Source organism: Coregonus clupeaformis, unplaced genomic scaffold, assembly GCF_020615455.1.
Source record: "Coregonus clupeaformis isolate EN_2021a unplaced genomic scaffold, ASM2061545v1 scaf1804, whole genome shotgun sequence".
Taxonomy (NCBI): domain Eukaryota; kingdom Metazoa; phylum Chordata; class Actinopteri; order Salmoniformes; family Salmonidae; genus Coregonus; species Coregonus clupeaformis.
Genome location: NW_025535258.1, coordinates 8,968 through 24,052, shown reverse-complemented (window position 1 = coordinate 24,052; position 15,085 = coordinate 8,968).

Below are 15,085 nucleotides of genomic sequence, written 5' to 3'. Positions count from 1 at the left end.
GTGGCTGACTAAATACTTTTTTCCCCACTGTACCTTCCTCTTAGAATTAGATCCACCCCTTACATTACTACTGATGCCCTCATTTAAGGCTCTAAGACTTATTACTGACCCTGACCCTGTTCTAACCCTAACCCTGACCCTGTTCTAACCCTTACCCTGACCCTGTTCTAACCCTAACCCTGACCCTGTTCTAACCCTGACCCTGTTCTAACCCTGACCCTGACCCTGTTCTAACCCTAACCCTGACTCTGTTCTAACCCTAACCCTGACCCTGTTCTAACCCTGACTCTGACCCTGTTCTAACCCTGACCCTGACCCTGTTCTAACCCTGACCCTGTTCTAACCCTGACCCTGTTCTAACCCTGACTCTGACCCTGTTCTAACCCTGACCCTGACTCTGTTCTAACCCTGACTCTGACCCTGTTCTAACCCTGACCCTGACCATGTTCTAACCCCGACCCTGTTCTAACCCTGACCGTGTTCTAACCCTAACCCTGACCCTGACCCTGTTCTAACCTAACCCTGACTCTGTTCTAACCCTGACTCTGACCCTGTTCTAACCCTGACCCTGACCCTGTTCTAACCCTGACCCTGTTCTAACCCCTGACCCTGTTCTAACCCTGACTCTGACCCTGTTCTAACCCTGACCCTGACTCTGTTCTAACCCTGACTCTGACCCTGTTCTAACCCTGACCCTGACCATGTTCTAACCCCGACCCTGTTCTAACCCTGACCGTGTTCTAACCCTGACCCTGACCCTGTTATAACCCTGACCCTGACCCTGTTCTAACCCTGACCCTGTTCTAACCCTGACCCTGACCCTGTTCTAACCCTGACCCTGTTCTAACCCTGACCCTGACCCTGTTCTAACCCTAACCCTGTTCTAACCCTGACCATGTTCTAACCCTGACCCTGACCCTGTTCTAATCCTGACCCTGTTCTAATCCTGACCCTGTTCTAACCCTGACCCTGACCTTGTTCTAACCCTGACCCTGACCCTGTTCTAAACCTGACCCTGTTCTAACCCTGACCCTGACCCTGTTCTAACCCTGACCATGTTCTAACCCTGACCCTGTTCTAACCCTGACCCTGTTCTAACCCTGACTCTGTTTTAACTCTAACCCTGACCCTGTTCTAACCCTGACCCTGACCATGTTCTAACCCTGACCCTGACCCTGTTCTAACCCTGACCCTGTTCTAACCCTGACCATGTTCTAACCCTGACCCTGACCCTGTTCTAACCCTGACCCTAACCCTGTTCTAACCCTGACTCTGACCCTGTTCTAACCCTGACCCTGACCCTGTTCTAACCCTGACCCTGTTCTAACCCTGACCCTGTTCTAACCCTGACCCTGACCCTGTTCTAACCCTGACCCTGTTCTAACCCTGACTCTGACCCTGTTCTAACCCTGACCCTGACCCTGTTCTAACCCTGACCCTTTTCTAACCCTGACCCTGACTCTGTTCTAACCCTGACCCTGTTCTAACCCTGACCCTGACCCTGTTCTAACCCTGACCCTGACCCTGTTCTAACCCTGACCCTGACCCTGTTCTAACCCTGACCTGACCCTGTTCTAATCCTGACCCTGTTCTAACCCTGACTCTGACCCTGTTCTAACCCTGACCCTGACCCTGTTCTAACCCTGACCCTGTTCTAACCCTAACCCTGACCCTGTTCTAACCCTGACCCTGACCCTGTTCCAACCCTGACCCTGTTCTAACCCTGACTCTGACCCTGTTCTAACCCTGACCCTGTTCTAACCCTGACCCTGTTCTAACCCTGACCCTGACCCTGTTCTAACCCTGACCCTGTTCTAACCCTGACCCTGACCCTGTTCTAACCCTGACCCTGTTCTAACCCTGACCCTGACTCTGTTCTAACCCAGACCCTGACTCTGTTCTAACCCTGACCCTGTTCTAACCCTAACCCTGACCCTGACTCTGTTCTAACCCTGACCCTGACTCTGTTCTAACCCTGACCCTGTTATAACCCTGACTCTGACCCTGTTCTAACCCTGACCCTGACCCTGTTCTAACCCTGACTGTGACCCTGTTCTAACCCTGACCCTGACCCTGTTCTAATCCTGACCCTGACCCTGTTCTAACCCTGACCCTGTTCTAACCCTGACCCTGACCCTGTTCTAACCCTGACCCTGACCCTGTTCTAACCCTGACCCTGTTCTAACCCTGACCCTGACCCTGGTCTAACCCTAACCCTGACCCTGTTCTAACCCTGACCCTGTTCTAACCCTGACCCTGTTCTAACCCTGACCCTGTTCTAACCCTGACCCTGACCCTGTTCTAACCCTGACTCTGACTCTGTTCTAACCCTGACCCTGTTCTAACCCTGACCCTGACCCTGTTCTAACCCTAACCCTGACCCTGTTCTAACCCTGACCCTGTTCTAACCCTGACCCTGACCCTGTTCTAACCCTGACCCTGTTCTAACCCTGACCCTGACCCTGTTCTAACCCTGACCCTGTTCTAACCCTGACCCTGTTCTAACCCTAACCCTGACCCTGTTCTAACCCTGACTCTGACTCTGTTCTAACCCTAACCCTGACCCTGTTCTAACCCTGACCCTGTTCTAACCCTGACCCTGTTCTAACCCTAACCCAGACCCTGTTCTAACCCTGACTCTGACTCTGTTCTAACCCTAACCCTGACCCTGTACTGACCCTGTTCTAACCCTGACCCTGACCCTGTTCTAACCATAACCCTGACCCTGTTCTAACCCTGACCCTGTTCTAACCCTGACCCTGACCCTGTTCTAACCCTGACCCTGTTCTAACCCAGACCCTGACCCTGTTCTAACCCTGACCCTGACACTGTTCTAACCCTGACCCTGACCCTGTTCTAACCCTGACCCTGTTCTAACCCAGACCCTGACTCTGTTCTAACCCTAACCCTGACTCTGTTCTAACCCTGACGCTGTTCTAACCCTAACCCTGACTCTGTTCTAACCCTGACCCTGACTCTGTTCTAACCCTGACCCTGTTCTAACCCTGACCCTGACCCTGTTCTAACCCTGACCCTGACCCTGATCTAACCCTGACCCTGACCCTGTTCTAACCCTGACCCTGACCCTGTTCTAACCCTGACCCTGTTCTAACCCTGACCCTGACCCTGTTCTAACCCTGACCCTGTTCTAAACCTGACCCTGTTCTAACCCTGACTCTGACCCTGTTCTAACCCTAACCCCGTTCTAACCCTAACCCTGACCCTGTTCTTACCCTGACCCTGACCCTGTTCTATCCCTGACCCTGTTCTAACCCTGACCCTGACCCTGTTCTTACCCTAACCCTGACCCTATTCTAACCCTGACCCTGTTCTAACCCTGACCCTGACCCTGTTCTAACCCTGACCCTGTTCTAACCCTGACTCTGACCCTGTTCTAACCCTGACCCTGACCCTGTTCTAACCCTGACCCTTTTCTAACCCTGACCCTGACTCTTTTCTAACCCTGACCCTGTTCTAACCCTGACCCTGACCCTGTTCTAACCCTGACCCTTTTCTAACCCTGACCCTGACCCTGTTCTAACCCTGACCCTGTTCTGACCCTGACCCTGTTCTAACCCTGACCCTGTTCTAACCCTGACCCTGACCCTGTTCTAACCCTGACCCTGACCCTGTTCTAACCCTGACCCTGACCCTGTTCTAACCCTGACCCTGTTCTAACCCTGACCCTGTTCTAACCCTGACCCTGTTCTAACCCTGACTCTGACTCTGTTCTAACCCTAACCCTGACCCTGTTCTAACCCTGACCCTGTTCTAACCCTAACCCTGACCCTGTTCTAACCCTAACCCTGTTCTGACCCTGACTCTGACTCTGTTCTAACCCTAACCCTGACCCTGTTCTAACCCTGACCCTGTTCTAACCCTGACCCTGACTCTGTTCTAACCCAGACCCTGACCCTATTCTAACCCTGACCCTGACCCTGTTCTAACCCTGACCCTGACTCTGTTCTAACCCTGACTCTGTTCTAACCCTGACCCTGTTCTAACCCTGACCCTGACCCTGTTCTAACACTAACCCTGACCTTGTTCTAACCCTGTCCCTGTTCTAACCCTAACCCTGACCCTGTTCTAACCCTGACCCTGTTCTAACCCTGACCCTGACCCTGTTCTAACCCTAACCCTGACTCTGTTCTAACCCTAACCCTGACCCTGTTCTAACACTGACCCTGTTCTAACCCTAACCCTGACTCTGTTCTAACCCTGACTCTGACCCTGTTCTAACCCTGACCCTGACCCTGTTCTAACCCTGACCCTGTTCTAACCCTGACGCTGTTCTAACCCTGACTCTGACCTGTTCTAACCCTGACCCTGACTCTGTTCTAACCCTGACTCTGACCCTGTTCTAACCCTGACCCTGACCATGTTCTAACCCTGACCGTGTTCTAACCCTGACCCTGTTCTAACCCTGACCCTGACCCTGTTCTAACCCTGACCCTGTTCTAACCCTGACCCTGACCCTGTTCTAACCCTGACCCTGTTCTAACCCTAACCCTGTTCTAACCCTGACCCTGACCCTGTTCTAACCCTGACCGTGTTCTAACCCTGACCCTGACCCTGTTATAACCCTGACCCTGTTCTAACCCTGACCCTGACCCTGTTCTAACCCTGACCCTGTTCTAACCCTGACTTAGACCCTGTTCTAACCCTAACCCTGACCATGTTCTAACCCTGACCCTGTTCTAACCCTGACCCTGTTCTAACCCTGACTCTGTTTTAACTCTAACCCTGACCCTGTTCTAACCCTGACCCTGACCCTGTTCTAACCCAGACCCTGTTCTAACCCTGACCCTGACCCTGTTCTAACCCTGACCCTGACCCTGTTCTAACCCAGACCCTGTTCTAACCCTGACCCTGTTCTAACCCTGACCCTGACCCTGTTCTAACCCAGACCCTGTTCTAACCCTGACCCTGACCCTGTTCTAACCCTGACCATGTTCTAACCCTAACCCTGACCCTGTTCTAACCCTGACCCTCTTCTAACCCTGACCCTGACCCTGTTCTAACCCTGACTCTGACCCTGTTCTAACCCTGACCCTGACCCTGTTCTAACCCTGACCCTGTTCTAACCCTGACTTAGACCCTGTTCTAACCCTAACCCTGACCATGTTCTAACCCTGACCCTGTTCTAACCCTGACCCTGTTCTAACCCTGACTCTGTTTTAACTCTAACCCTAACCCTGTTCTAACCCTGACCCTGACCATGTTCTAACCCTGACCCTGACCCTGTTCTAACCCTGACCCTGTTCTAACCCTGACCATGTTCTAACCCTAACCCTGACCCTGTTCTAACCCTGACCGTGTTCTAACCCTGACCCTGACCCTGTTATAACCCTGACCCTGACCCTGTTCTAACCCTGACCCTGTTCTAACCCTGACCCTGACCCTGTTCTAACCCTGACCCTGTTCTAACCCTGACTTAGACCCTGTTCTAACCCTAACCCTGACCATGTTCTAACCCTGACCCTGTTCTAACCCTGACCCTGTTCTAACCCTGACTCTGTTTTAACTCTAACCCTGACCCTGTTCTAACCCTGACCCTGACCATGTTCTAACCCTGACCCTGACCCTGTTCTAACCCTGACCCTGTTCTAACCCTGACCATGTTCTAACCCTAACCCTGACCCTGTTCTAACCCTGACCCTCTTCTAACCCTGACCCTGACCCTGTTCTAACCCTGACTCTGACCCTGTTCTAACCCTGACCCTGACCCTGTTCTAACCCTGACCCTGTTCTAACCCTGACCCTGTCCTAACCCTAAACCTGACCCTGTTCTAACCCTGACCCTGTTCTAACCCTGACTCTGACCCTGTTCTAACCCTGACCCTGACCCTGTTCTAACCCTGACCCTGTTCTAACCCCTGACCCTGACCCTGTTCTAACCTGACCCTGACCCTGTTCTAACCCTGACCATGTTCTAACCCTGACCCTGACCCTGTTCTAACCCTGACCCTGACCATGTTCTAACCCTGACCCTGTTCTAACCCTGACTCTGACCCTGTTCTAACCCTGACCCTGACCCTGTTCTAACCCTGACCCTGTTCTAACCCTAACCCTGACCCTGTTCTAACCCTAACCCTGACCCTGACCATGTTCTAACCCTGACCCTGTTCTAACCCTGACTCTGACCCTGTTCTAACCCTGACCCTGACCCTGTTCTAACCCTGACCCTGTTCTAACCCTAACCCTGACCCTGTTCTAACCCTGACCCTGACCCTGTTCTAACCCTGACCCTGTTCTAACCCTGACTCTGACCCTGTTCTAACCCTGACCCTGTTCTAACCCTGACCCTGTTCTCACCCTGACCCTGACCCTGTTCTAACCCTAACCCTGACCCTGTTCTAACCCTGACGCTGACTCTGTTCTAACCCAGACCCTGACTCTGTTCTAACCCTGACCCTGTTCTAACCCTAACCCTGACCCTGACTCTGTTCTAACCCTGACCCTGACTCTGTTCTAACCCTGACCCTGTTCTAACCCTGACTCTGACCCTGTTCTAACCCTGACCCTGACCCTGTTCTAACCCTGACTCTGACCCTGTTCTAACCCTGACCCTGACCCTGTTCTAACCCTAACCCTGACCCTGTTCTAACCCTGACCATGACCCTTTTCTAACCCTGACTCTGACCCTGTTCTAACCCTGACCCTGACACTGTTCTAACCCTGACCCTGACCCTGTTCTAACCCTGACCCTGTTCTAACCCAGACCCTGACTCTGTTCTAACCCTGACACTGACTCTGTTCTAACCCTGACCCTGTTCTAACCCTGACCCTGACCCTGTTCTGACCCTGACCCTGTTCTAACCCTGACCCTGACCCTGTTCTGACCCTGTTCTAACCCTGACCCTGACCCTGTTCTAACCCTGACCCTGTTCTAACCCTGACCCTGTTCTAACCCTGACTCTGACCCTGTTCTAACCCTAACCCTGTTCTAACCCTAACCCTGACCCTGTTCTTACCCTGACCCTGACCCTGTTCTAACCCTGACCCTGACCCTGTTCTAACCCTAACCCTGACCCTGTTCTAACCCTGACCCTGACCCTGTTCTAACCCTGACCCTGTTCTAACCCTGACTCTGACCCTGTTCTAACCCTGACCCTGACCCTGTTCTAACCCTGACCCTTTTCTAACCCTGACCCTGACTCTTTTCTAACCCTGACCCTGTTCTAACACAGACCCTTACTCTGTTCTAACCCTAACCCTGACTCTGTTCTAACCCTGACGCTGTTCTAACCCTAACCCTGACTCTGTTCTAACCCTGACCCTGACTCTGTTCTAACCCTGACCCTGTTCTAACCCTGACCCTGACCCTGTTCTAACCCTGACCCTGACCCTGTTCTAACCCTGACCCTGACCCTGTTCTAACCCTGACCCTGACCCTGTTCTAACCCTGACCCTGTTCTAACCCTGACCCTGTTTTAACCCTGACCCTGACCCTGTTCTAACCCTGACCCTGACCCTGTTCTAACCCTGACCCTGTTCTAACCCTGACTCTGACCCTGTTCTAACCCTAACCCCGTTCTAACCCTAACCCTGACCCTGTTCTTACCCTGACCCTGACCCTGTTCTAACCCTGACCCTGTTCTAACCCTGACCCTGACCCTGTTCTAACCCTAACCCTGACCCTGTTCTAACCCTAACCCTGTTCTAACCCTGACCCTGACCCTGTTCTAACCCTGACCCTGTTCTAACCCTGACTCTGACCCTGTTCTAACCCCTGACCCTGACCCTGTTCTAACCCCTGACCCTTTTCTAACCCTGACCCTGACTCTTTCTAACCCTGACCCTGTTCTAACCCTGACCCTGACCCTGTTCTAACCCTGACCCTGTTCTGACCCTGACCATGTTCTAACCCTGACCCTGTTCTAACCCTGACCCTGACCCTGTTCTAACCCTGACCCTGTTCTAACCCTGACCCTGACCCTGTTCTAACCCTGACCCTGTTCTAACCCTGACCCTGTTTTAACCCTAACCCTGACCCAGTTCTAACCCTGACCCTGACTCTGTTCTAACCCAGACCCTGACCCTGTTCTAACCCTGACCCTGACCCTGTTCTAACCCTGACTCTGTTCTAACCCTGACCCTGTTCTAACTTTGACCCTGACCCTGTTCTAACACTAACCCTGACCTTGTTCTAACCCTGTCCCTGTTCTAACCCTAATCCTGACCCTGTTCTAACCCTGACCCTGTTCTAACCCTGACCCTGACCCTGTTCTAACCCTAACCCTGACTCTGTTCTAACCCTAACCCTGACCCTGTTCTAACACTGACCCTGTTCTAACCCTGACTCTGTTCTAACCCTGACTCTGACCCTGTTCTAACCCTGACCCTGTTCTAACCCTGACCCTGTTCTAACCCTGACCCTGTTCTAACCCTGACCCTGTTCTAACCCTGACTCTGACCCTGTTCTAACCCTGACCCTGACTCTGTTCTAACCCTGACTCTGACCCTGTTCTAACCCAGACCCTGACCATGTTCTAACCCTGACCGTGTTCTAACCCTGACCCTGTTCTAACCCTGACCCTGACCCTGTTCTAACCCTGACCCTGTTCTAACCCTGACCCTGTTCTAACCCTAACCCTGTTATAACCCTGACCCTGACCCTGTTCTAACCCTGACCGTGTTCTAACCCTGACCCTGACCCTGTTATAACCCTGACCCTGACCCTGTTCTAACCCTGACCCTGTTCTAACCCTGACCCTGACCCTGTTCTAACCCTGACCCTGTTCTAACCCTGACTTAGACCCTGTTCTAACCCTAACCCTGACCATGTTCTAACCCTGACCCTGTTCTAACCCTGACCCTGTTCTAACCCTGACCCTGTTCTAACCCTGACCCTGTTCTAACCCTGACTCTGTTTTAACTCTAACCCTGACCCTGTTCTAACCCTAACCCTGTTATAACCCTGACCCTGACCCTGTTCTAACCCTGACCGTGTTCTAACCCTGACCCTGACCCTGTTATAACCCTGACCCTGACCCTGTTCTAACCCTGACCCTGTTCTAACCCTGACCCTGACCCTGTTCTAACCCTGACCCTGTTCTAACCCTGACTTAGACCCTGTTCTAACCCTAACCCTGACCATGTTCTAACCCTGACCCTGTTCTAACCCTGACCCTGTTCTAACCCTGACCCTGTTCTAACCCTGACCCTGTTCTAACCCTGACTCTGTTTTAACTCTAACCCTGACCCTGTTCTAACCCTGACCCTGACCATGTTCTAACCCTGACCCTGACCCTGTTCTAACCCTGCCCCTGTTCTAACCCTGACCATGTTCTAACCCTAACCCTGCCCCTGTTCTAACCCTGACCCTCTTCTAACCCTGACCCTGACCCTGTTCTAACCCTGACTCTGACCCTGTTTTAACCCTGACCCTGACCCTGTTCTAACCCTGACCCTGTTCTAACCCTGACCCTGTTCTAACCCTAAACCTGTTCTAACCCTAAACCTGACCCTGTTCTAACCCTGACCCTGTTCTAACCCTGACTCTGACCCTGTTCTAACCCTGACCCTGACCCTGTTTTAACCCTGACCCTGTTCTAACCCTGACCCTGACCCTGTTCTAACCCTGACCCTGACCCTGTTCTAACCCTGACCCTGTTCTAACCCTGACCCTGACCCTGTTCTAACCCTGACCCTGACCATGTTCTAACCCTGACCCTGTTCTAACCTGACCCTGACCCTGTTCTAACCCCTGACCCTGACCATGTTCTAACCCTGACCCTGTTCTAACCCTGACTCTGACCCTGTTCTAACCCTGACCCTGATCCTGTTCTAACCCTGACCCTGTTCTAACCCTGACCCTGTTCTAACCCTGACTCTGTTTTAACTCTAACCCTGACCCTGTTCTAACCCTGACCCTGACCATGTTCTAACCCTGACCCTGACCCTGTTCTAACCCTGCCCCTGTTCTAACCCTGACCATGTTTCTAACCCTAACCCTGCCCCTGTTCTAACCTTCTGACCCTCTTCTAACCCTGACCCTGAACCTGTTCTAACCCTGACTCTGACCCTGTTTTAACCCCTGACCCTGACCCTGTTCTAACCCTGACCCTGTTCTAACCCCTGACCCTGTTCTAACCCTAAACCTGTTCTAACCCTAAACCTGACCCTGTTGTAACCCTGACCCTGTTCTAACCCTGACTCTGACCCTGTTCTAACCCTGACCCTGACCCTGTTTTTAACCCTGACCCTGTTCTAACCTGACCCTGACCCTGTTCTAACCTGACCCTGACCCTGTTCTAACCCTGACCCTGTTCTAACCCTGACCCTGACCCTGTTCTAACCCTGACCCTGACCATGTTCTAACCCTGACCCTGTTCTAACCCTGACCCTGACCCTGTTCTAACCCTGACCCTGACCATGTTCTAACCCTGACCCTGTTCTAACCCTGACTCTGACCCTGTTCTAACCCTGACCCTGATCCTGTTCTAACCCTGACCCTGTTCTAACCCTAACCCTGACCCTGTTCTAACCCTGACCCTGTTCTAACCCTGACCCTGTTCTAACCCTGACTCTGACCCTGTTCTAACCCTGACCCTGACCCTGTTCTAACCCTGACCCTGTTCTAACCCTGACCCTGTTCTAACCCTGACCCTGACCCTGTTCTAACCCTGACCCTGTTCTCACCCTGACCCTGACCCTGTTCTAACCCTAACCCTGACCCTGTTCTAACCCTGACCCTGTTCTAACCCTAACCCTGACCCTGACTCTGTTCTAACCCTGACCCTGACTCTGTTCTAACCCTGACCCTGTTCTAACCCTGACTCTGACCCTGTTCTAACCCTGACCCTGACCCTGTTCTAACCCTGACTCTGACCCTGTTCTAACCCTGACCCTGACCCTGTTCTAACCCTAACCCTGACCCTGTTCTAACCCTGACCCTGACCCTGTTCTAACCCTGACTCAGACCCTGTTCTAACCCTGACCCTGACACTGTTCTAACCCTAACCCTCTTCTAACCCTGACCCTGACCCTGTTCTAACCCTGACTCTGACCCTGTTCTAACCCTGACCCTGACCCTGTTCTAACCCTGACCCTGTTCTAACCCTGACCCTGTTCTAACCCTAAACCTGACCCTGTTCTAACCCTGACCCTGTTCTAACCCTGACTCTGACCCTGTTCTAACCCTGACCCTGACCCTGTTCTAACCCTGACCCTGTTCTAACCCTGACCCTGACCCTGTTCTAACCCTGACCCTGACCCTGTTCTAACCCTGACCCTGTTCTAACCCTGACCCTGACCCTGACCCTGTTCTAACCCTGACCCTGACCATGTTCTAACCCTGACCCTGTTCTAACCCTGACTCTGACCCTGTTCTAACCCCTGACCCTGACCCTGTTCTAACCCTGACCCTGTTCTAACCTAACCCTGACCCTGTTCTAACCCTGACCCTGACCCTGTTCTAACCCTGACCCTGACCTGTTCTAACCCTGACCCTGTTCTAACCCCTGACTCTGACCCTGTTCTAACCCTGACCCTGACCCTGTTCTAACCCTGACCCTGTTCTAACCCTAACTGACCCTGTTCTAACCCTGACCCTGACCCTGTTTGAACCCTGACCCTGTTCTAACCCCTGACCCTGTTTCTAACCCTGACCCTGACCCTGTTCTAACACTGACCCTGTTCTAACCCTGACCCTGTTCTAACCCTGACTCTGACCCTGTTCTAACCCTGACCCTGTTCTCACCCTGACCCTGACCCTGTTCTAACCCTAACCCTGACCCTGTTCTAACCCTGACCCTGACCCTGTTCTAACCCAGACCCTGTTCTAACCCTGACTCTGACCCTGTTCTAACCCTGACCCTGACCCTGTTCTAACCCTGACTCTGACCCTGTTCTAACTCTGACCCTGACCCTGTTCTAACCCTAACCCTGACCCTGTTCTAACCCTGACCCTGACCCTGTTCTAACCCTGACTCTGACCCTGTTCTAACCCTGACCCTGACACTGTTCTAACCCTGACCCTGACCCTGTTCTAACCCTGACTCTGTTCTAACCCAGACCCTGACTCTGTTCTAACCCTGACACTGACTCTGTTCTAACCCTGACCCTGTTCTAACCCTGACCCTGACCCTGTTCTGACCCTGACCCTGTTCTAACCCTGACCCTGACCCTGTTCTAACCCTGACCCTGTTCTAACCCTGACCCTGACCCTGTTCTAACCCTGACCCTGTTCTAACCCTGACCCTGTTCTAACTTCTGACTCTGACCCTGTTCTAACCTAACCCTGTTCTAACCCTGACCCTGTTCTTACCCTGACCCTGACCCTGTTCTAACCCTGACCCTGACCCTGTTCTAACCCTAACCCTGACCCTATTCTAACCCTGACTCTGACCCTGTTCTAACCCTGACCCTGACCCTGTTCTAACCCTGACCCTGACCCTGTTCTAACCCTGACCCTGTTCTAACCCTGACTCTGACCCTGTTCTAACCCTGACCCTGACCCTGTTCTAACCCTGACCCTTTTCTAACCCTGACCCTGACTCTTTTCTACACCCTGACCCTGTTCTAACCTGACCCTGACCCTGTTCTAACCTAACCCCGACCTTGTTCTAACCCTGTCCCTGATTTCTAACCCTAACCTGACCCTGTTCTAACCTGACCCTGTTCTAACCCTGACCCTGACCCTGTTCTAACCTAACCCTGACTCTGTTCTAACCCTAACCCTGACCCTGTTCTAACACTGACCCTGTTCTAACCCTAACCCTGACTCTGTTCTAACCCTGACTCTGACCCTGTTCTAACCCTGACCCTGACCCTGTTCTAACCCTGACCCTGTTCTAACCCTGACGCTGTTCTAACCCTGACTCTGACCCTGTTCTAACCCTGACCCTGACTCTGTTCTAACCCTGACTCTGACCCTGTTCTAATCCCTGACCTGACCATGTTCTAACCTGACCCTGTTCTAACACTGACCGTGTTCTAACCCTGACCCTGACCCTGTTATAACCCTGACCCTGACCCTGTTCTCTAACCTGACCCTGTTCTAACCCTGACCTCTGACCCTGCCCTGACTCTGACCCTGTTCTAACCCTAACCCTGTTCTAACCCTGACTCTGACCCTGTTCTAACCCTGACTCTGACCCTGTTCTAACCCTAACCCTGACCCTGTTCTAACCCTGACCCTGACCCTGTTCTAACCCTGACTCTGACCCTGTTCTAACCCTGACCCTGACACTGTTCTAACCCTGACCCTGACACTGTTCTAACCCTGACCCTGACCCTGTTCTAACCCAGACCCTGACTCTGTTCTAACCCTGACACTGACTCTGTTCTAACCCTGACCCTGTTCTAACCCTGACCCTGTTCTAACCCTAACCCTGACCCTGTTCTAACCCTGACCCTGTTCTAACCCTGACCCTGTTCTAACCCTGACCCTGACCCTGTTCTAACCCTGACCCTGACCCTGTTCTAACCCTGACCCTGTTCTAACCCTGACCCTGTTCTCTAACCTGACCTGACCCTGTTCTAACCCTGACCCCTGTTCTCACCCTGACCCTGACCCTGTTCTAACCCTAACCCTGACCCTGTTCTAACCTGACCCTGACTCTGTTCTAACCCTGACTCTGTTCTAACCCTGACCCTGTTCTAACCCTAACCCTGACCCTGACTCTGTTCTAACTCTGACCCTGACTCTGTTCTAACCCTGACCCTGTTCTAACCTGACCCTGACCCTGTTCTAACTCCTGACTCTGACCCTGTTCTAACCCTGACCCTGACCCTGTTCTAACCCTAACCCTGACCCTGTTCTAACCTGACCTGACCTGTTCTAACCCTGACTCTGACCCTGTTCTAACCCTGACCCTGACCTGTTCTAACCCTAACCCTCTTCTAACCCTGACCCTGACCCTGTTCTAACCCTGACTCTGACCCTGTTCTAACCCTGACCCTGTTCTAACCCTGACCCTGTTCTAACCCTGACCCTGTTCTAACCCTAAACCTGACCCTGTTCTAACCCTGACCCTGTTCTAACCCTGACTCTGACCCTGTTCTAACCCTGACCTGACCCTGTTCTAACCCTGACCCTGTTCTAACCCTGACCCTGACCCTGACCCTGTTCTAACCTGACCTACCTGTTCTAACCCTGACCCTGTTCTAACCCTGACTCTGACCCTGTTCTAACCCTGACCCTGACCCTGTTCTAACCCTGACCCTGTTCTAACCCTAACCCTGACCCTGTTCTAACCCTGACCCTGACCCTGTTCTAACCCTGACCCTGACCTTGTTCTAACCCTGACCCTGTTCTAACCCTGACTCTGACCCTGTTCTAACCTTGACCCTGACCCTGTTCTAACCTGACCCTGTTCTAACCCTAACCCTGACCCTGTTCTAACTCCTGACCCTGACCCTGTTCTAACCCTGACCCTGTTCTAACCCTGACCCTGTTTCTAACCCTGACCCTGACCCTGTTCTAACCCTGACCCTGTTCTAACCCTGACCCTGACCCTGTTCTAACCCTGACCCTGTTCTCACCCTGACCCTGACCCTGTTCTAACCCTAACCCTGACCCTGTTCTAACCCTGACCCTGACTCTGTTCTAACCCAGACCCTGTTCTAACCCTGACTCTGACCCTGTTCTAAATCTGACCCTGACCCTGTTCTAACCCTGACTCTGACCCTGTTCTAACTCCTGACCCTGACCCTGTTCTAACCCTAACCCTGACCCTGTTCTAACCTGACCTGACCCTGTTCTAACCCTGACTCTGACCCTGTTCTAACCCCTGACCCTGACACTGTTCTAACCCTGACCCTGACCCTGTTCTAACCCTGACTCTGTTTCTAACCCAGACCCTGACTCTGTTCTAACCCCTGACACTGACTCTGTTCTAACCCCTGACCCTGTTCTAACCCTGACCCTGACCCTGTTCTGACCCTGACCCTGTTCTAACCTGACCCTGACCCTGTTCTAACCCTGACCCTGTTCTAACCCTGACCCTGACCCTGTTCTAACCCCTGACCCTGTTCTAACCCTGACCCTGTTCTAACCCTGACTCTGACCCTGTTCTAACCTAACCCTGTTCTAACCCTGACCCTGTTCTACCCTGACCCTGACCCTGTTCTAACCCTG